Source organism: Pseudophryne corroboree, chromosome 2 (genome assembly GCF_028390025.1).
Source record: "Pseudophryne corroboree isolate aPseCor3 chromosome 2, aPseCor3.hap2, whole genome shotgun sequence".
Classification (NCBI taxonomy): domain Eukaryota; kingdom Metazoa; phylum Chordata; class Amphibia; order Anura; family Myobatrachidae; genus Pseudophryne; species Pseudophryne corroboree.
Genome location: NC_086445.1, coordinates 960,980,228 through 961,002,935, shown reverse-complemented (window position 1 = coordinate 961,002,935; position 22,708 = coordinate 960,980,228). Strand labels below are relative to the sequence as shown.

General features: G+C 44.5%; 1 long non-coding RNA gene across 2 annotated transcripts in view; it reads left to right on the top strand.

The window, feature by feature from the left end:
• The first annotated feature begins 991 nt into the window (after positions 1 to 991).
• The window catches only part of LOC134987235 (uncharacterized), a 149,034-nt gene continuing 127,317 nt past the window's right edge, over positions 992 to 22,708 (top strand). Inside the window, exons 1-2 of one of the 2 annotated variants that reach the window (XR_010192942.1) lie at positions 992 to 1,107; positions 1,528 to 1,677. This is a non-coding gene — a long non-coding RNA (uncharacterized LOC134987235). The remainder of the gene's footprint in view (positions 1,108 to 1,527; positions 1,678 to 22,708) is intronic. The other variant, XR_010192936.1, reaches the window with a different exon arrangement.

Sequence of the window (22,708 nt, the reverse complement as noted above, 5' to 3'; positions counted from 1 at the left end):
CTTTACCATACATGCCTGGTTGGTGGATTGCTGCAGAGATGGTTGTCCTTCTGGAAGGTTCTCCTCTCTCCACAGAGAAATGCTGTAGCTCTGACAGAGTGACCATCGGGTTCTTGGTCACCTCCCTGGCTAGGGCCCTTCTCCCCCAATCGCTCAGTTTAGACAGCCGGCTAGCTCTAGGAAGAGTCCTGGTGGTTCCGAACTTGTTCCATTTACAGATGATGAGGCCACTGTGCTCATTAGGACCTTCAAAGCAGCAGATATTTTTCTGTACTCTTCCCCAGATTTGTGCCTTGAGACAATCCTATCTCGCAGGTCTACAGACAATTCCTTTGACTTCATGCTTGGTTTGTGCTCGGACATACACTGTCAAGTGTGTCTTTTCCACTCATGTCCAATCAACTGAATTTACCACAGGTGGAATTTTGAGAGAAAAAATGAATTTATTCCATTTTGGAATAAGGCTGTAACATAACAAAATGTGGAAAAAGTGAAGCGCTGTGAATACTTTCCGGATGCACGGTATATATATATATATATATATATATATATATATACTTGTCTTTCTATACAAATACTGTATAGATGCAGTGATCTTAGCTGGATAATCTTCCCCCGGATAACACTACTGCGACTCCAATGTGCCAGTATCAGTTGGGAGCAGGGACATGCAGTCAGGGGAGGCAGAGCCTCACCTGTCATGCTCCCTGTCATTCTCCAGAGGTTTGACTATATAATGATTAGAATAATACAAAGAAGATGTTTATAACAAATAATCATCTTCTTTGTATTAAAGTGATCATTTGTATAGTAAAAACTCTAGGATTTAAGATCACTGTGGATCTGAAGGGAGAAATGAGGCGTGAGGCATCAATAGCTCTGCCTCACGTCTCATAGTTGGGAACTGCTGCAGCGCTGCCTGTGGAGCGAGGAGGGGATACACAGCGGCCAATCACACCAGTCAAAACAGTTCCAAGTGAGGCATGCCTCACACTGGCTGGAGCTGTGATTGGGGACCTCGGTCATGTGACCATCCAGGAAGAGACCGAGCCACCGCGTCAGGAAACATTAACACTGGCTGGCCATCGAATGCATCCCGGACCTGCGGTATAGTGACTGCACACCCACCCTCCTGAAACCTTCCCCTCCCCGGGTCCGCTGTTAAGAATGGCCGCATACCCCCCCGCCCCCGGACCAGCTTTTAAAGTAACGGCATCTCCTGATCACCCCGCCGCCCGCCGCCTCCCCCCCCCGGACCCGCTGTTAAGGTGTCGCAATACCCCCCGCCCCCGGAACAGCTTTTAAAGTAACCGCATCTCCCGATAACCCCCCCCCCCCCGGACCCGCTGTTAAGGTGGCCGCATACCCCCCCCCCCGCTGTTAAAGTAGCCGCATCTACCGTTAACCCCCCAGCCCGGATGCGCTGTTAAAGTAACCGCACGTCCGTCCCCCCCGGTCCCGCTGTTATAATGAGCGCACCCCCCACACACACACACAGGAGCTGACGCCGTCTCTCTCACAACGCAGGGACCCGCATCCAGGGAGGAGATTACAGCACTGACCAGAGGAAGCCTGGCCGTATACCTGGGGAGAGGGGCGCAGACCTGAGTCCCCTGTCCGCCGCCAGCCACCAGCAGCCCACCGCTCACCGCTGCCAAGCCACCAGCAACAAATGAGGTAATGTTCCTCTGCTGTCACCGCTTTCCCTGTCGTTACCGTCCTTGTCCCTACTTGTCACTCTCTCCCTGCTGTCACTGTCGTCACTCTCTCTCCCTGTCGTCACTCTCTCCCTGTCATCACTGTCGTCACTCTCTCTCCCTGTCGTCACTCTCTCTCCCTGTCGTCACTCTCTCCCTGTCATCACTGTCGTCACTCTCTCTCCCTGTCGTCACTCTCTCTCCCTATCGTCACTGTCGTCACTCTCTCTCCCTATCGTCACTGTCATCACTCTCTCTCCCTGTCGTCACTCTCTCTCCCTGTCGTCACTGTCGTCACTCTCCCTGTCGTCACTCTCTCCCTGTCGTCACTCTCTCCCTGTCATCACTGTCGTCACTCTCTCTCCCTGTCGACACTCTCCCTATCGTCACTGTCGTCACTCTCTCTCCCTGTCGTCACTCTCCCTGTTGTCACTCTCCCTGTCATCACTCTCCCTGTTGTCACTCTCCCTGTCGTCACTCTCTCTCCCTGTCGTCACTGTCGTCACTCTCTCTCCCTGTCGTCACTCTCTCCCTTTCGTCACTCTCTCTCCCTGTCATCACTGTCGTCACTCCCTGTCGTCACTCTCTCTCTCCCTGTCGTCACTGTCATCACTCTCTCTCTCTCTCCCTGTCATCACTCTCTCTCCCTGTCATCTCTCTCTCTCCCTGTCGTCTCTCTCTCTCTCTCCCTGTCGTCTCTCTCTCTCTCCCTGTCATCACTCTGGCTGTCCCTGCTGTCACAATTTCAGCTCATTCAGTGTGCTACAATGTGAATTTCAGCTCATTCAATGTGCTATAATGTGAGTTTCGGCTCATTCAGTGTGCTATAATGTGAGTTTCGGTTCATTCAGTGTGCTACAAGGTGAATTTTGGCTCATTCAGTGTGCTACAATGTGAATTTCGGCTCATTCAGTGTGCTACAATGTGAATTTCAGCTCATTCAATGTGCTATAATGTGAGTTTCGCCTCATTCAGTATGCTACAATGTGAATTTCGGATCATTCAGTGTGCTACAATGTGAATTTCGGCTCATTCAGTGTGCTACAATGTGAATTTCGGCTCATTCATTGTGCTACAATGTGAATTTCAGCTCATTCATTGTGCTACAATGTGAATTTCGGCTCATTCATTGTGCTACAAGGTGAATTTTGGCTCATTCAGTTTGCTACAATGTGAATTTCGGCTCATTCAGTGTGCTACAATGTGAATTTCAGCTCATTCAGTGTGCTATAATGTGAGTTTCGGCTCATTCAGTGTGCTACAATGTGAGTTTCGTCTCATTCATTGTGCTACAATGTGAATTTCGGCTCATTCATTGTGCTACAAGGTGAATTTTGGCTCATTCAGTGTGCTACAATGTGAATTTCGGCTCATTCAGTTTGCTACAATGTGAATTTCGGCTCATTCAGTGTGCTACAATGTGAATTTCAGCTCATTCATTGTGCTACAATGTGAATTTCGGCTCATTCAGTGTGCTATAATGTGAATTTTGGCTCATTCATTATGCTAGAAGGTGAATTTTGGCTCATTCAGTGTGCTACAATGTGAATTTCGGCTCATTCAGTGTGCTACAATGTGAGTTTCGGCTCATTCAGTGTGCTACAATGTGAATTTCGGCTCATTCATTGTGCTACAAGGTGAATTTCGGCTCATTCTGTGTGCTACAATGTGAATTTCGGCTCGTACCGTGTGCTATAAGGTGAAAGGGGCACCAGTACTAGATAGTATAAGGGGTTCTACTACACTGGACACGCCCCTCTGGGTGACTGCGCCCCCTTTTGGGTGACCACGCCCCCTTTTCTGGAGCGCGCACATAAATACGTCCTTGACTTTTGCATACCCCCACTTCAAAATTTCCACTTCGACCACTGTATGTGTATATATATATATATATATATATATATATATATATATATACTGTGTATATATATATATATATACAGTATATATATAATGTGTGTAAATCCGACTCTAATGATAGCTAGTGCCTCCCCAGTCATTAACCTCACCGCACGTCACTGGTTGGGAGACTGTAAAACAGGGCAGTATACCATACATTAACATTTGCTGTGAGATAGGTTTATAGATGATTTGTCAGCTACTGTAATGGGATGCAGCTAATTTGCCGGTCAATTTTTGCAAGTTTTTTAAATGCTACACAGGAAAACTGAAAATGTAAAAAAGTAAATTTATATGGCGCTATCTAGGGGTATATCAGTTATACCTTTTAAGGATACTAAGGATAATATTGACTTACATAGATCTTGGCTACCTCATATTCTGTAGTATGACTGAGCCAGGCAGTAGCATCCAGTCACAGGTTTATAACTGTTCCTCTTGTTATAGTGATAGATTTCCATGAAGGAGGAATTTATTTCTGTATTAGTTAGTTATAAACTTTTATTTATACAGTGCCACTATGCAGAGCTTTATATAAACAATGTAACCTTCTCATCACTCCCTGCCCCAGTGAAACATGTTATCTATATTCCATACAGTACCTTGCAAACAGTAAATGTACATAACGTTTACCAGAATGTCAACATTCAATATGGCAACAATCACAATGACAACATGACATAATGTTGACATCGTGAATGTTGGCAACAGAATGTTGGCAATGTTTTAAAACAATTTTAGGGTTAGGGTTAGGCTGTGATTAGTGTTAAAGTTAGGTTGTGGTTAAGGCTAGGCTATGGTTAGGATTAGCCATACACACCTTGCCAATGGACATGGTAGAGATGGCGGCGGTCAACATTTGCAATGTCAACATTATGTCAATGTCAACATTTCACATGTTGACTTCCGTCCATGTCAGCATTCTGAATATCGACATTCAGAAGATGTCGACACATTCTTAATGTTGGCATCCCGAACTTAATTATTTTATGCACACCCATACACATACTAGGGTCAAGTACTGTAGCCTAATTTTTTTTTTTTTTTTTGGGGGGGGGGGGGTTCAAAGGAAAGCAGAGGAAACCCCAGAGGAAACACAAAGACAGTGAGAACATACAAACTTCACACAGATAGGCCATGGTCAGGGTTACACCCATGACCAGTGCTGACCATTTGCAGTTATACAGACACGTTTCTACTGCTATAACATACTGTAGCACAAGATTTAGAATGTAGTGTGAATAACTCTAGGCATAATACTCATATAACTACTAGTGATATTGCATTCTCCAAGCCAAACAGCCAGACCGACTATTGAGAGGGCACTGTGGGTACCAGGGGGGCCCGCCGATAAGGCTGTATGGAAGGCATTTCCGGGACCTCCACCGAAAATGTCCCAATGCTGGGCTGGCTGAATACTCTTGACACTCTGCCAGTGGTGGGACAGCTGTTGGGTGCCAGATCCAGCGCACCCTTTTGTCCCCAGTTCTGCCGTACTGTGCGTGTGACCCATCATGACACATGTGTTTATGACATCACGCGCAGAGAGGAGCCAAAACCTGCACAGAGAAAACAAGAGGTCTTCCTCCGGGTCTGGGACTCAGGGTCGACAACAAAAAGGTCGGCACACCTTAGGTCGACGCCATTTGGTCGACACACCTTAGGTCGACATGGACAAACAGTCGACATGGATAAAAGGTCGACAGGAACAATGTCGACATGGAAAAAGGTCGACATGAGTTTTTTATGTTTTTTTGGTGTCGTTTTCTTCGTAGAGTGACCGGGAACCCCAATTAGTGCACCGCGACCCCTCGCATGGCTCGCTTCGCTCGCCATGCTTCGGGCATGGTGCCTTCGCTCCGCTCCGCTCGGCACAGATTACCGTTCCAATCGTAGTCCACGTGGATCGTTAAGTATGAAAAGGTTCGAAAAAAGAAAAAAAAACATAAAAAACTCATGTTGACCTTTTCCATGTCGACCTTGTTCCTGTCCACCTTTTGTCCATGTCGACCTTTTGTCCATGTCGACCTAAGGTGTGTCGACCAATTGGCGTCGACCTAAGGTGTGTCGACCTTTTTGTTGTCGACCTGGAGTCCGGATACCCTTCCGGTGTACTTTATTACAGTCATTTTGTTAATTTTGTATAACATTCACCTACTTAAAATTCCAGTCAGTGCGGGGGGTGGGGCACTGACTGATGATATATCAATATGCTATTATACTCTATTTTAAGTACTACTGTGTATAGGCGATGGAGGCCAGTCTGTTATAATCAGTGGGGCACTGATATATAGTCAATGCAATCACACTGACTGAAGAGGGTAATAATGGGTATTATAAAATGCTGATAGAAAATGTAGTCAGTGAGTGGATGTGGTGCAATCAGAGAAGGGGGAAAGTAATACACTGCAATAAAATATAAGGAGGGAAAACAACAAATAATGGGGCAGATGTATTATGCCTGGAGGAGGGATAACGAAGTGATAAAGCAGTGATTAGCGCAAGGTGATAACACACCGGCCAGTCAGCTCCTAACTGTCATTTTTCAAATCCATAATGATTGGCTGGTGCGTTATCACCTTGCGCTAATCACTGGTTTATCACTTCTTTATCCCTTCTCCAGGTTACTACATCTGCCCCAATGGACCTAATTCAGATCTGATCGCAGCAGCAAATTTGTTAGCTAATGGGTAAAACCATGGGGGTCATTCAGACCTGATCGCTCGCTAGCGTTTCTTTCAGCGCTGCGATCAGGTCAGAACTGCGCATGCATATGCACCGCAATGCGCAGGCGCATCGCTCAGGTACAAAGTGGATTGTTGCTGTGTAATGGGTTTTACGAAGAATCCATACGCGCAGCCAATCGCAAGGAGATTGACAGGAAGAGGGCGTTTGTGGGTGGCAACTGACCGTTTTCTGGGAGTGCTTGGGGAAACGCAGGCGTGTCCATGCATTTGCAGGGCGGATGTCTGACGTCAATTCCGGTCCCGGTCAGGCTGGCGTGATCGCAGCGGCTAAGTCCGTAACTCAGAAACTGCACAAAGTTTTTTGTACCACGTTCGCACACTTGTAAATCTAAAATACACTCCCCTGTAGGCGGCGACTATCTGAACGCTGGACTGCAAAAAACTGCTAGTGAGCGATCAACTCTGAATGAGGGCCCATGGGAGGTCATTCCGATTTGATCGCTAGCTGCATTCGTCCGCTGTGCAGCGATCAGGCAAAAAAATGGCACTTCTGCGCATGCGTATGCGGCGCAATGCGCACGTGCGTCGTACTATTGCAACGAACAATGTCGTTTCACACAAGGTCTAGAGAAGCTTTTCAGTCGCACTGCTGGCCGCAGAGTGATTGACATGAAGTGGGCGTTTCTGGGTGTCAACTGACCATTTTCAGGGAGTGTTCGGAAAAACGCAGGCGTGCCAGGAAAAACGTAGGCGTGGCTGGGCGAACGCAGGGTATGTTCGTGACGTCAAAACAGGAACTGAACAGTCTGAAGTGATCGCAAGCGCTGAGTAGGTATTGAGCTACTCTAAAACTGCACAAAAAAAGTTTGTCGCCGCTCTGCGATCCTTTCGTTCGCACTTCTGCTAAGCTAAAATACACACCCAGTGGGCGGCAGTATAGCGTTTGCACGGCCGCTAAAAACTGCTAACAAGCAATCAACTCGGAATGACCACCCATGTGCACTGCAGGGGGGGGGGGGGGGGGGCAGATATAATATGTGCAGAGAGAGTTAGATTTGGGTGGATGTGTTCACACTGAAATCTAAATTTCAGTGTAAGAATAAAGCAGCCAGTATTTACCCTGCACAGAAACAATATAACCCACCCAAATCTAACTCTCTCTGCACATGTTATATCTGCCCCACCTGCAGTGCACATGGGTGGTCATTCCGAGTTGTTCGCTCGCTGCCGATTTTTGCAGTGCAGCGAGCAAGTGAAAAAACGGCAAAAATGCGCATGGTACGCAGCGCGCATGTGCTAAGTACTATCACATAAAACTTTGTAGATTTACACAAGCTCAAGCGACGTTTTTTCATTGCTCGAGTGATCATAGTGTGATTGACAGGAAGTGGGTGTTTCTGGGCGGAAAGTGGAAACTGGCCGTTTTCAGGGAGTGTGCTAAAAAATGCAGGCATGCCAGGTAAAAACGCAGGAGTGGCTGAAGAAACGGGGGAGTGGATGGCCGAACGCAGGGCGTGTTTGTAACGTCAAACCAGGAACTGAACGGACTGAGGTGATCGCAGTCTAGGAGTAGGTCTGGAGCTACTCAGAAACTGCAAGGAATTATTTAGTAGCAGTTCTGCTAATCTTTCGTTCGCTATTCTGCTAAGCTAAGATACACTCCCAGAGGGCGGTGGCCTAGCGTTTGCAATGCTGCTAAAAGCAGCTAGCGAGCGAACAACTCGGAATGACCATCTAGGTTTTGCCAATTAGCTAACAAATTTGCTGCTGCGTTCAGATCTGAATTACCCCCAATGTAAGAGGCATATATCAGGAACAAAGATATAGTGCTATGGATTGTTTGAGGGAGGGGGCCCAAATTGGTATATTGCTTAGGGCCCCATGAGGTCTAAAGCCACCTCTGCCTGCAATACATTCAAGGCTGTGGCTACTTTTTCAGAATTATTTAATTTTTACATGTGACTTTCCCACTAGCCATGCAAATGTTGAACCAGCACAGATGCAGATTGGGAACTTAAAGTGACCCTGGAAAACTTCTGAAAGGGCCTCGATAGGCGGAACCAAATCAACTGTAGGCAGAGATACACGTTATTATCTGTAGTCACATTGCTGGTAGACAAGATTAATGCAACACGTGATAATAGAGTCACAATGGCATGCATTTTAGGGACCTATTTACATAATACAAAACACATCCCAGTGATCACCATACAATACAAGGCACATCCAAATGATTTTCAAACAACATAATGTGCATCCCAGTATCTGTCATAAAACACAAAGTGCATCTCAGTGACTACCATGCAATACCGAGAACATCACAATGACTGCCATACAATACAGTGAGTGGCTGCCAAGCAATGTATACAGTATCCTTATGACCGCCATTCAATACAGAGAACATCACAATGGCCGCCATACATACAGGCACCAAATAATGAGGTCCATCATAAATGGACCTTTCATTAAAACTCATTAACTCCTGCAGCATGATCATAATAACCCAATTTAATATAATTAGCCCCTTTATTATCATTAACTCTCCTCAAGTCCTCTCCTCCTACCCCTGGAGTCCCAGCCTGTGAACCACATAAGCAGCTCCCCTCCAGACTTTATAAACTGGGGAGCTGCTGCTGAATGATTTTTTATTGAGGAGAATTGATGGGTCTGTGTACAGTACAGAGGTGCCAAGAGGGAGGGGGAAACGGGTTCTAATTACCCAGGCCTAGGCTTGCTGGAGGGCGCTGGGTCTTCACCCCGTCCCCTTCAGCACCTGTCAACTAGCAGCAGCGTCTGTCTCCCCAGCAGCAAAGACATGCTGCTGTGTGCTGGGCTGCAGTGGGTCAGGGGAGGTTGCAGCAGCTGTGATAGTTATCCTCTGCCTGTTTGTGGCGATGCAATCACACTGATTGTGCCCCCCATGGATCTTGCCCTGGCTGAGGGACAAATGTCGCTTCCCTGTGCAGGCCGCCTCGCCGCTTCATGGCATGTCGAGTATTAGCTTTTAGTAAGCTTTTTAAGGGGACGTGGCAATGCCTCCTGCATTAGGCCATACCCCTTACATTACCCGGGCCCAGTATATGTGTGTGTGTGGTGGGGGGAGCAGTAATAAGTGCTGACAGGGTGAGCAAATGTATCAGTGGGATAGTTTGGCGTAACCATTTATTGTGGCACTGATATGTGGCAGGATGCATTTGGCATCCCGTCGGATGGGATGCCGGAGGTCAGATGACCAACGTCGGAATACCGCCACTGCTCAGAAGCCCTGCGCCAGAACACCGACAGCCGACATCCCGAAGGTAAGCATTGAGAGGGGTTTTAGGGTTAGGACCGGGCAGGGGGAGATGGTTAGTGTTTGTAGTTAGGGGAGGGTTAGGGTTACGTACTAGGAGGGTGGTTAGCCGTAGCCACTACCCCCCAAAATTTAGCCCTAGCCGCCACCCCTCTAGATTTAGCCCAAGCCGCCACCAAGTGAGGATGGGGGAGGGGTTTGTGTGTGTGCGGGGAGTGGGGGCGTGTTAGGGTAGTGACCCTCCAAACATGTCCGGATTGTAACAATCGGGATACCGGTTCAGTCATGTGACCACTTGCATTCTGATTGTCGGCATCCTCTATCACACCCTATGTGACATAGTCATGTATTGGGGACACTAATGTATGGCACAGTCATGTATTGGAGCACATTTGTGTGGTATATTATGTATTGGGGCACTGATGTGTAGCATAAATATGTATTTAGGGCACTGATGTTTGGCAAAATTTTGTATAGCTGTGTGGCATACTGAGTACATACACAAATGTTGTTCCCAAAATTTGGTTAAAGGCAAGTGAGTGAGGATTTATTGTACAGTATTGTTAATGTTGATTAACATACATGACAGAAAAAGCAATAACTTTAACTTATATTTGTGCAGGTCGCTGCGACCGCTAAGCATGTGTGTGTAACCCCTAACAGATGCGTACACGTTGCGTAATCACGCCGTCACGCTGTAAGCACGGAGTAGCTACATGTGAGGCGGAATACACTTTATAACCCCTAGCAGGAAAGGAACACAACACCAATTGCATTTAAATATGTTGGGGTCCGACCCACCAACAGTTATTTACTAACAGGGGGTTACAATAATAATACAATCACAATAAGAGATACAGGCTACAATCAATGATACATACGTTTGTTTCGCCAGCGCCACCCGGTCCTGGTCCTCGGTCAGTCAAGATAGATGACTTTCAGAGAATGTGTGGCCGGCCAGGCAGCTTGGCTTTTTATACATTTGTTCAGTTCATGATACAGTAGACACTGTATGTTCTTCTTCCATTGGTTCAGGGGTGGGACATATCCTGTGCACTGGGGATCATTGGTCAGTTCAAGCGGTGGGCGATGACTAAGTCCTGAGATGTGATTTCTGTTGTTTGCATCTGAGTTCCCGCCCCATGACCAGTTAAACCCATCACATTAATTATACATAAATCTGGTATTATTAATAACTTATTGTTGCAATATGTGACAATATTCTCATACCCACCAGATTACTGCTTATGTGACCCTGAACAATATGATCCCAGACATGATATGATTATCCATTTCCATCCTCAAGATATATATATATATATATATATATATATATATATACACACATACATACATACATACATACATACATACACACACATATATTCCTGCTATTACAATTTGTTAGGAAATATATATATATATATATATATATATATATTTCCAAGAGTTTAGACTATGAATGTTATACCTCAGATATCTAAATGTCTGGTATGTAGTTTGTCAGCTGTTGCTATTCGAGTTCTTTCCAGTTAAACAAGGTTTCTGGATATTGTCTTCTTGTTTGTCCTGGCTTCAAGTAAGACAATGACAGTCCAGTATTTACTGTCTTTGACAGATACTGGACAACTCGAGAACAATGGGGGTAACCAAAGGTATTTGCCTTCTTCATAGTATTACACAGCTTTGCGTAAACAAGTCAGTCTGGTACATTGTGCTTGAGTTTCTAGGAGAATAATTTCTGTGTGAACAGTAACTTGCTATTAGAAGGATATACAGTGTGTGATTTATGCATTATATGGGTAAAATATTGAATATGGCTTTTGATGGTTTTTCCATGTGAATGCGTATGTTACTGTATTTACTCATACCACGTTCTAACACGCAAGACCGCGTGAGCGGTTATACGTAGCTTGCGTGTATGTGTACGCACGGCAGAACAAGCACCCGCACGGAGGCTATCTGTGTGGTGTATGTACGTGATGAGGGTGCCTATAATATTTTCGACTTTGACAGACCACCCTTTGGCAGTCAATAATAAATGCCACACATAACTAATAAACTGAAAATATTATCTATACATTATAGACAAAGTTTGGATGACCGGGAGAGAGTTGTAGGTAGGAAACGTGTAGCCTAGTGGGATAGGAAAAAGCATGTATGTATGAATCAATGTCTCAGGGGCATGTATCATCGTGCCGTATATGTTCTAAGTAAGCTTCAAGGTTTTGTGAAGTATACATTAAATCCTTCTTATCCCGTATTAAGGGTCTGTACATGGGCAAACAAACACTACCGGGCTCTTTTCGGGCAAGAGCTTTTGACCCTCACCTTTTCGGCTTCTAATACCAACAAATGGGGAGCACATTTATCTGATGATACATGGAGGGGGAAACATATGTGAGTGCTACTATATGTGGATAACACCTGTCGACTATGTGTGCCATTAACTGAGGGTTGCAGTGATGAAGGTAAGACACATATATAAAAATACATTCACATAAATTTGGGTAGGGTTGACGTCTTTTCTGGTTGGATGTTTCTGGGTAGAGGGGGAAACAGAGAAAAATGGTGAAAGAAACAGGCCATGAAATTCATTTGCAATCCTTATCATAACTCTGTTTCAACAGATGGGTCATAAATCAAATCTGCTGCTGTAACAATGCCCTCGCTCCTTAGACTCATCGAATTTGTGCCGTGCTTGCGCCACATCAGAATTCGAACACACCTAAATATCAGACCAATAATTATGACGACACCTAGGATACAAAGGAGAAATTTTCCCACATTCACAATAATATTCTGTGCCCACTCTCCTAACCCTGAGAACCACTTGCGTGGGTTTAACCATGAGACCCAGCCGGTCAGTTCATTACCCACAGCCGTCAAGGTATGGTTGTGTTTCCTCCTGAACTCCCACTTCAACTGCAAGATCTCATCCATCTTTTGATCGATGATCTCCATGGGGTCATCAGTGCTATTCGTAATATACGTACAGCACTTCACGCCATATTGAGTTGCCAGGGTAACACAGTACCCACCTGTTACAGCTGTAACGTAATTAAGGACCCTCCTGTGCTGGATCAATTCCTTTTTTGTAGGCTTGTAACTCCCTACCCGTAAACCTGAAGGTGTCATCATACATCTCATATCTATCAAGTTCGTCAGTGCATGGATGTACCTATAATTTATAGTTCCTCTGGCAGTACGGGTGATATCTAATGCGAAAAGAACTTGAATCCCGGTGGATTTGTGGATCAAATCAGAGGCAGCGTGCTCTGTTCTATCTATGAGGTGTCTCTTGATGATGTGTTCATAATGAGTATGAGTATAAGGAGTCTGAGCGTTGCGGTGAATGTCTTTCATTTTGTCGTGGGTTATGGAAATGACCTCTGGTAGTACTTTCCCAATTTAACAATTCCTCAGAGCTTGGAGTAAGCCACTTGTACGCTTTCCTCCCACATATGAAATAGGCATAATCTGGGAGAACATAGGGGACGAAATGTAACAACACCATATTACAAATCTTCCATGTAAAGAAACCAATCCCTAGTTCTCTCATTTGCTCAGTACAAGTATCGGGCTGGATGATGTGGGCACAATACCCCTGTGATGCTTTTCCAACCCACATGGTTTTGATCCCACGTGTATACCGGTGCAGAAAATACTTTCCACTGTTGGCTATCTTGCGTACAAGTTCAGAGTCGATAGGAATCCTATCAGCTCTGTGTGAAAGGCCATTGTCTGGTTATTCCAAGTCACTTCCCAATTTCCTGGTTTTTGGAAATTGGAAACATTAAAACACAACAAGGACCTATCTACGTTGTACTGGTGGAGCTTCAAGCTAGGGGGCCTAGATTTATTGAATTTCTTGTCCACCGGTTTCCCACCCCGTAATTCGAGTACCTCATCTATCGTTAAAGTGTATGGTACTAATCCTGACTTGCTCTGTCCTTGAGGTACCTGTGAGCACCCCCAACATTCGGTTTGGTTTAAGACCTTACCCACTAATGAGTGGTAATCACTCAACGGATGTCGGCATTAATGTTGGACTGACATCTTTGGATGCACCCATCTTCGACTATGTTCTCGCAATTTCTACATATTCAGTATTCGTCAGACAATAACCCTTCACAGTGCCTCCGAGCTCCATGACTACCAGAGCGCTTACTGATACCAGTTTTTACTAGAGTGATGTGCTGCTCCTGAGATCCTACAAATCCATACTCGCCATCAGAACCCATTCCAGACAGATACTTGCTCGACGTCTCTGGGACCCTCACCAAAACAGATTGTCCTGAGCAAAAACTGAATTACCAGAAAAACCCGAAACGCAGTCTCTTGAGGTAGATCCTTTTCGTTAGGGAAAAAGAAGGAAAATAGGAAGGGAGGGAAAGAAAATGCAGTGGGAGGTGAAAAAAGAAAAATGGTACGACAACCGTCTTTAATCTTGTTGTTCTCCGCGCTCAGGTGCCGTTTCAACAGTCCTGCCTCTCAGCTTTCCCGGAACTAACACTAGTGATATGAGGTTCTCTTCACCTTGCTCTTTGTCACGAGTTTTCTCCGGGTCAGCGACCTTCTTGCAGTGGGACGAGTGGACCCAAGTCTCTCTTTCGGCGACCTTTAGTGCTGTCGTGCTGGTTAACAAAACTTGATACGGTCCTTCCCACCTTTCTATGAGGCAACCTGAGCGTAAAAAGTTTTGAATCATCACATAATCCCCAGGCTCAATGTCATGACAATTACTGCTCGGTAGGTCAGGAATCACCAGCTTTAGATTTCTTTGTTGATTTCTCAGCTGCTGGCTCATCCTAACCAAGTATTGCACAGTTATTTCGTTATTGCATTTCAAATCATCCTTGCGGTCTATCATTACATGGGGTTGTCGACCAAAAAGAACTTCGAAGAGTGATAAGTTAAGCGGTGACCTGGGAGTGGTTCTGATGATGTACAACACTAGTGGCAATGCTTCTGGCCACAACAATCCAGTTTCAGCCATTACTTTGCTCAGCTTATTCTTAACAGTGCTGTTCATTCTCTCCACCTTCGCACTCGCCTGTGGTCGGTACGGAGTGTGCAGCTTGCTATTAATACCCATCAGTTTGCACATGACCTGAAAGACTTCACCTGTAAAATGGGTACCCCTATCAGTTTCAATCATTCTAGGGATACCATATATGCACACAAATTCCTGCACGATTTTCTTTGCAGTGAACACAACAGTATTTGTGGCATCGGGGAATGCTTCTACCCAGTTTGAAAAGACATCAGTACATACTAATACATATTTTAAATTCCTACAGGGTGGTAACTGTATGAAGTCGATTTGTATTACCTGAAAGGGTCCGTCTGTAGGAGGGATATGGGATGGCTCCGTTGGTATTGCCTTACCAATATTCTTCCTCAAGCAAGTAAGACATGTCATTGCTTTCTTACCTGCATGAGAAGAGAACCCTGGTGCACTCCAGTAGGCTCTTACCAGCTTGCACATACCCTCCTTGCCCAGATGAGTCAGACCGTGTGACACCTCAGCTAGACTTGAAAGATATGCTCTGGGGGCCACTGGCTTACCGTGTCCATCTGTCTAAAGTTACGAAGACTCCTGACCATATCCCTTCACCTTCCAGACTGCCTTTTCCTGTAGGGAACACAATTTTTTGAATGTTATGAATGTTGTGTATTTGTTGTGTGGAGTAAAACCATCTCTGGATGAGAGAAGAGAGGGAAAATGAAAAAGAAAATGTCAGGTTTGCCATTCACCAACAGGCCGTCACACCATTATGCATATCAGTGTCTGTACACAATCTCCCTTCACCAGTATTCCCATTCTCCACCCTTTGTGCATGACAAGGCACACTGCAGTAATACTGGTGTCATCCTGTTGGTGCGATATACTGGGTTTGGGCAGAACTCTGAAGGATCGAGTAGGCATGTGTTGTTTGAACTGTAATCGGGTCCATGTATTGGACCACCCTGTGTGAACGCAAAAGATGAAGAGGAAATTGTGGAGAAACAGAATAGAAGTTGGTGACAGATAAGTTTGTAGAGGTAAAGAAGATTTTATAAAAATGACAACTGGATTGGGCACTACGGGGAAGTGATTCTCTACTTGGTCTACTCCCCTTAAAAAAAAAATTCTGTGTTTGTTGTATCACTATTGGGACTATCCCAGCCATCAATCCAGTGTCCTGTCCATCCTAAGTTCATAGGGAACCTGGTATTTTACCGAGACATTTTCCTCTACCTGTGATGGACATGAATCTAGAACAGTGAAATGTAACATTAGTCTTAGTGGGTGTCTAACATACTTTGTACTTCCTGAGCGGGAGCACATTATATGTATATCATATCTTACAAAGCTCCTGTTAAGTTAATCAGGGGCCATTTCTGCTAGAAAAAAAAGAAAAAGTTTAGAGGCCCCATCTCAACCCCAGCAAGTTTTGTCAAAGGGTAATGTTGCGTTTATTTTGTTCTTCCCATTAGCCGAATCTGTGTTTTCTATATGGCTTTTGAATCCTTACTATATGTCCCTTGGTCCCGTCTATGTGTTTAATACTGTAGCTTGTGTTCTTTGTCTAGGGGGTCTATATTTACTATGTGTCCCATTACTCCTACAATCCCTGGAAAAATTTCTTTTCTTTCTACAAGTGTAACATATTATTGACCTTGGCTTACCATTAGGGATCTGGGGTTTGAGCTGATGGGTCTTTCCTGTATGTGCCTGTATACTTACCGTCCTCAACCTCTCCTCCTGTTGTTCTCTGCGCCTAGCAATATTCTTGTGATGTTCAATAGCACACTCTCTAAGAGTAGCTACTGTGACCCCTCTCCAATTAGGCAAAGAAGTCTGCACCCTGACCCTCAATGCCTTATTGAGCCCGTCCATTAGCACAGAGACAGCTACCTCCCTGTAATTTGCATTGTTCCCTATATCCGATACCCCAGTGTATCTAGCCATTATTTGCAAAGCCCTATGGAAATATTCAGATGTCATTTCACTGTCCTTCTGTCTTATGGAGAAAATTTTTCTCCACTTAACAGCAGTGGGGAAATACAATCCTAGTTGTATGTTACTTCGTTCTACATTCTCCTGATTGTGTTCGTCAGTCATAGGACCATCTGACTCTAATTTACAATCCGTAATACATTTTTGGGTGTCAATATTAGGGGGTAGGCATGCTTTCAAGAATATCCGCCAATCTTTGTTTGCAGGTTCATGGGTATTGGGGGTCATTCCGAGTTGTTCGCTCGTTATTTTTTTCTCGCAACGGAGCGATTAGTCGCTAATGCGCATGCGCAATGTCCGCACTACGACTGCGCCAAGTAAATTTGCTATGCAGTTTGGAGTTTTACTCACGGCATTATGTGGTTTTTTCTTTGTTCTGGTGATCGGAGTGTGATTGACAGGAAGTGGCTGTTTCTGGGCGGAAACAGGCCATTTTATGGGAGTGTGTGAAAAAATGCTACCGTTTCTGGGAAAAACGCGGGAGTGGCTGGAGAAACGGAGGAGTGTCTGGGCGAACGCTGGGTGTGTTTGTGACGTCAAACCAGGAACGACAAGCACTGAACTGATCGCAGATGCCGAGTAAGTCTGGAGCTACTCAGAAACTGCTAAGAAGTGTCTATTCGCAATTCTGCTAATCTTTCGTTTGCAATTTTGATATGCTAAGATTCACTCCCAGTAGGCGACGGCTTAGCGTGTGCAAAGCTGCTAAAAGCAGCTTGCGAGCGAACAACTCGGAATGACCCCCATTACCCAGATCCTTGATAAATTTCTGACATCTGGCTAAATGCTTCCGGGGATCGGGGAATTCTGAAATGATTGACCGCAGCTCTGATCTGGACCACGGGCAATACATTGCAATATTCCTGGTGAGGGTTATTCCCTGACTATCGGTCCTCCTATTGGGAGTAAATATTTCCAAGACAGGATGTAACCCTACCATTCCATTCCTAATTTGCTCACTGTGAGGTGTTATTGTCTCTGTGTAATGAACAGTCTCACACTTACCGGTGGCTGTGATCTCACCAGTCCTTTCAGTAGGGGACACCGTCACTGCTCTTACTGGTTGGACAGGGCCCACCTGAGTTTCCTGTAAGGCGACTGCCTGGATGAGGGCTGAGAGTGAGGTGGATGCATCATTTTCCTCTGACCTATGACCTTGGAGAGAACTTAAGACAGGGTACAATATGCATGGGTTATGGTTAATAAATTTTTCATGAATGTCTCTATCGTTTTCCAATGCACCATTGATTGTAGCCATTTTCTCCCCTTCGACCTGTGTCGGTAATGGTGTGTCGTACTCACATTCCTGCCAGGTTTGGAACCTGCTGTGCTAGTCAGTTTCCTTTGCACCTCCCCCTCCTGCTGCCACAGGTTTAAACAGTCGTTATGTCTGATCCTTTGTTTTCTAGATTTGATAAGACATATTCTAATCTTTACGTTCTGCAGTACCTCTGGTTCAAAGCTGCCCATCCCAGGGAATGATGCCCTATCATCAGCAGTCATACGTACCCATTCAATGCAATAAGCCTCTGAGTGTGGACCATATTTCCCACACATTATAAACCTTACTGACCCCCTGGGCCGCACTTCTTCTGCATGAACCCTGGCTGTTGAACGTCTCTCACTTGAGCAACTGGCTCCCATATTTATGGGCCTTTTCCCACAAACACCAAAATACTCAATGCAAGCAGACGGTGAAAGTTCTCCGAGCGCTCTTCACCCGCTCTCGCCCACGTTGACCAGTACAACGATACACTGTCGGTAGTGGATCGCAATGTATCCAACCTAGGGTTCCTATAAGACCTTACAGCACCGCAATTTCTTTCGGTGGAGGCTCCGTTGGAATATTTTCCTTAGAGAGGCAGCGAAAAATTCCTTTTTCGGTATCTTTCCACTGGAATTTTTGTAGGGTGAAAAAAAACGTTTTCTAATAACTATTGCTCACCCTTTCCACTGGAAGCCCACCAGGGAGATTTCCTGACGTTATCAAAGAAAAACCCCTTTCTCTTTCCTTTTACACAATCACGTCTGCGTATGCTCTCCACAGCGCATATGACACAATAATATCACTTTGTGCTGTGTAAAACACACGGACTTGCGGTTCAATCGCACAGCCTATAGATACTAGTTATCTATATGCCCTACGATCGTGGGAGTCGAATTCACAAGCTGCACTCCTCAGCCGGAGCGTAACAAAAAAAAAAATCTATATGTTTGGGATTCACCTTTACTTCAATTCACAATTCTTATTTTTCACAATTCACAATTCCTTATTACACTCCTCTGAAAATCTTCTCATGATTTGCGTATTTCTCTCTTTATGTTCACGTAAGGTAGCAAACCTTATGCCACCGGGCCTCTAATAACCCAGTGTTCCCACGGGACCCGAATTTCCGGGGATCAGCTCCACTCACTCTTACTTTCACTCACTCAGATACACCTTGTTTTTCTTTTCTGTACAGAAAATACCCCTCTCCTAAGTTGGTTACTTTACCCCAGAGGTACTTACAGTTTAAACAAAACATTGAGGTAACTTGCTTTTGATATTGGATAGTTACATAGTAACATAGTATCCGAGGTTGAAAAAAGACAATTGTCCATCGAGTTCAACCTATTTGTGGTCTCCTATGCATGATGATTTGACTAAAATTTCTGACTGATGCTGCTGTCAGCCGTTACATTTTATCCCTATTTATAGTAACTATAATGCATGACTATGCACCATACCCCTGGATATCCTTATCCATTAGGAATTTATCTAACCCATTCTTAAAGGTGTTGACAGATTCCGCCATTACAACTCCCTCGGGCAGGGAATTCCAAACATGTATTGTCCTTACCGTGAAAAAGCCTTTACGCCGTATTGTGCGAAATCTCCTCTCCTCTAACCTGAGCGAGTGTCCACGAGTCCTCTGTGTTGATCTAACCAAAAACAGGTCCCGCGCAAGCTCTGTGTATTGTGCTATTGTATTAAACGTATACTATCCCGCTTTTTACTTGAACAACTATTGTGTGATTTGTACTTAGCATCCGCAATCCTACGCAACCTTGCATAAACACGTGACCGAGCATGCCTTTACCCCACGTGTGCGACCCTGCACTTTGTCCGTACCACGTGTACAAACGTGTGTCCGCAATAAAACCACACAATCTCTATAAATGTGAGCAATACAAACTATTATCACTCACTAACACAACCCACACTTGTTCTGTATAAACCTTTAACGACTAGGCCAGAACTGCGTTTTGTGTTTTATAATTACACCCTTAATACACTTATTTCAAATTTATCTATATAGCAAACAAATGTATCCAATTTCACACAGATCTATAATGACTGTAATAACCTATGGACCTATGGCAGCAGTATATTAGAGAGAGTATGCAAAGTATCTGTACGCTTTGTGTACTCACTTTTGGCACCACAGATATTACACAGATTTTAAATAGCTTTTTTTTTTCTGTTTCCTCCGGGTTCTATCAGCACTTCTGTAGACTAGACAGAGCAGACGTGATCTAATTCAGCACAAAAGAGAGTTTTAAAACACCCTAGCAACCAGGAAAAGGTTTCTCTTAAAGATGCGTCTACACCCTTTGCTGATAGATCAAAGTCTGCTATGGTCTGTCAGTCTAGGAATGTGTGAAAACCGGCCAAGCCACCAATTGTTAATGTTGATTAACATACAGGACAGAAAAAGCAATATCTTTAACTTATATTTGTGCAGGCCGCTGTGACCGCTAAGCGTGTGTGTGTAGCCCCTAACAGATGCGTACACGTTGCGTAAGCACGCCGTTACGCTGTAAGCACGGAGTAGCTACATGTGAGGCGGAATACACTTTATAACCCCTAGCAGGAAAGGAAAACGACACCAATTGCATTTAAATATGTTGGGGTCCGACCTACCAACAGTTATTTACTAACAGGGGGTTACAATAAGAATACAATCACAATAAGAGATACAGGCTACAATCAATGATACATACGTTTGTTTCGCCAGCGCCACCCAGTCCCGGTCCTCAGTCAATTAAGATAGATGACTTTCAGAGAATGTGTGGCCGGCCAGGCAGCTTGGCTTTTTATACATTTCTTCAGTTCATGATACAATAGACACTGTATGCTCTTCTTCCATTGGTTCGGGGGTGGGACATATCCTGTGCACTGGGGATCATTGGTCAGCTCAAGCGGTGGGCGATGGCTAAGTCTTGAGATGTGATTTCTGTTGTTTGCATCTGAGTTCCCGCCCCATGACCAGTTAAACCCATCACATTAATCATACATAAATCTGGTATTATTAATAACTTATTGTTGCAATATGTGACAATATTCTCATACCCACCAGATTACTGCTTATGTGACCCTGAACAATATGATCCCACACATGATATGATTATCGATTTCCATCCTCAAGATAGATATATATATATATATATATATATATATATATATACATACATATACATACATACATACATACACACACACACACACACACATCTGCTACCACGACCGTGATCGCCGTACAGTCTGTTGTCTCCCGGGTGCTCGTGTACGGCACATCGCGGACCGGGTAGATAGATTGTTGGGAGGGGCTGGGAAAGACCCGGCGGTCTTGGTGCACGTTGGCACCAATGACAAAGTTAACGGAAGGTGGGATGTCCTTAAGAAAGACTATAGGGACTTAGGAAAGAAACTTAAGGCAAGGACATCTAAGGTAATATTCTCTGAAATATTACCCATGCCACGCGGTAGTCCAGGGAGGCAGAGGGAGATTAGGGAGGTAAATGTGTGGCTTAGGGATTGGTGCAGGAAAGAGGGGTTTGTGTTCCTGGAACACTGGGCGGACTTCTCAGTCAGGCGCCATCTCTTATGTCGTGACGGATTGCACCTGACTGAGGAGGGGGCAGCGGTGCTGGGGGGAAGGATGGTTAGAAGGTTGGAGGAGATTTTAAACTAGGAGCCTTGGGGAGGGTTTAGCTAGAAACTACGGGTCATGCAGTGAGAATAGTGGGGATGGCGGTAGTAAAAGAAATGGGGGAGAAGTTGGGGGGAGGGTAAGAGCAGGCGTTAAGGTTACTGACATGGGTACTAAAAGAGATTTTACCAAAGCACTAACCAATGACGATTACAGATTATCATTGCTACATAAGGTGAAAGATGTCCCTAACGCAAGGGAAAATACTTATCTTAGTTGTATGTATGTAAACGCTAGAAGCATTACTGGTAAAAAGGGCGAACTACAAATACTTGCAGCAAGCAAACAGTATGATATTATAGGCATTACTGAAACTTGGTGGGACGAATCTCATGATTGGACAGTCAATCTAGAGGGCTATACACTGTTTAGGAGAGACAGACTAAATAAAAAGGGTGGAGGGGTGTGTCTTTATGTTTAGCCGTTTTTAAAACCTGATATACGGGAAGATATTCAGGAGGGGACTGTAGACACTGTCGAGACATTATGGGTAGAAATTGCATGCGGGGAAAAAGGAATAAAAAAGTTTGTATTGGGTGTATGCTATAGGCCGCCTGGTATCAACGTATCTGATGAGGAATTGTTACTAAAGCAAATTGAAAGAGCAGAAGGAGTAGGAGACATAGTAGTGATGGGAGATTTTAACTATCCAGAGATAAACTGGGAAAATAATTCATGTGATACTGCTAGGGGCAATATGTTTTTAAACACACTTAATGATAACTACTTAGTTCAACTAATTGAGGAACCAACTAGGTACAATGCAATCTTAGACCTGGTATTAAGAAACAATGGGGATTTGGTATCAGGTATTATAGTAGGGGAACCCATAGGAAACAGCGACTACAATATGGTCACATTCAATATCAGTTTTCATAAACAGCCCTATACTGGCTCAACTAGGACCCTAAACTTTAGTAAAGCGAATTTTGAAAAGATGATGGTATTTTTCAGGGATATTGAATGGGAAGGTTTGTTTTTAGAAAAAAATAATACGGAGAAATGGGAGGTACTAAAATTCCTGCTAGCTAAAAATACTCTCAAATGTATTCCTACGAGCAGCAAAAAAAGGAATAAAAATCATAAACCGATGTGGCTTAACAAAAAGATAAAGGAACTTATGGGCAAGAAAAGGCGAGCATTTAAAAAATACA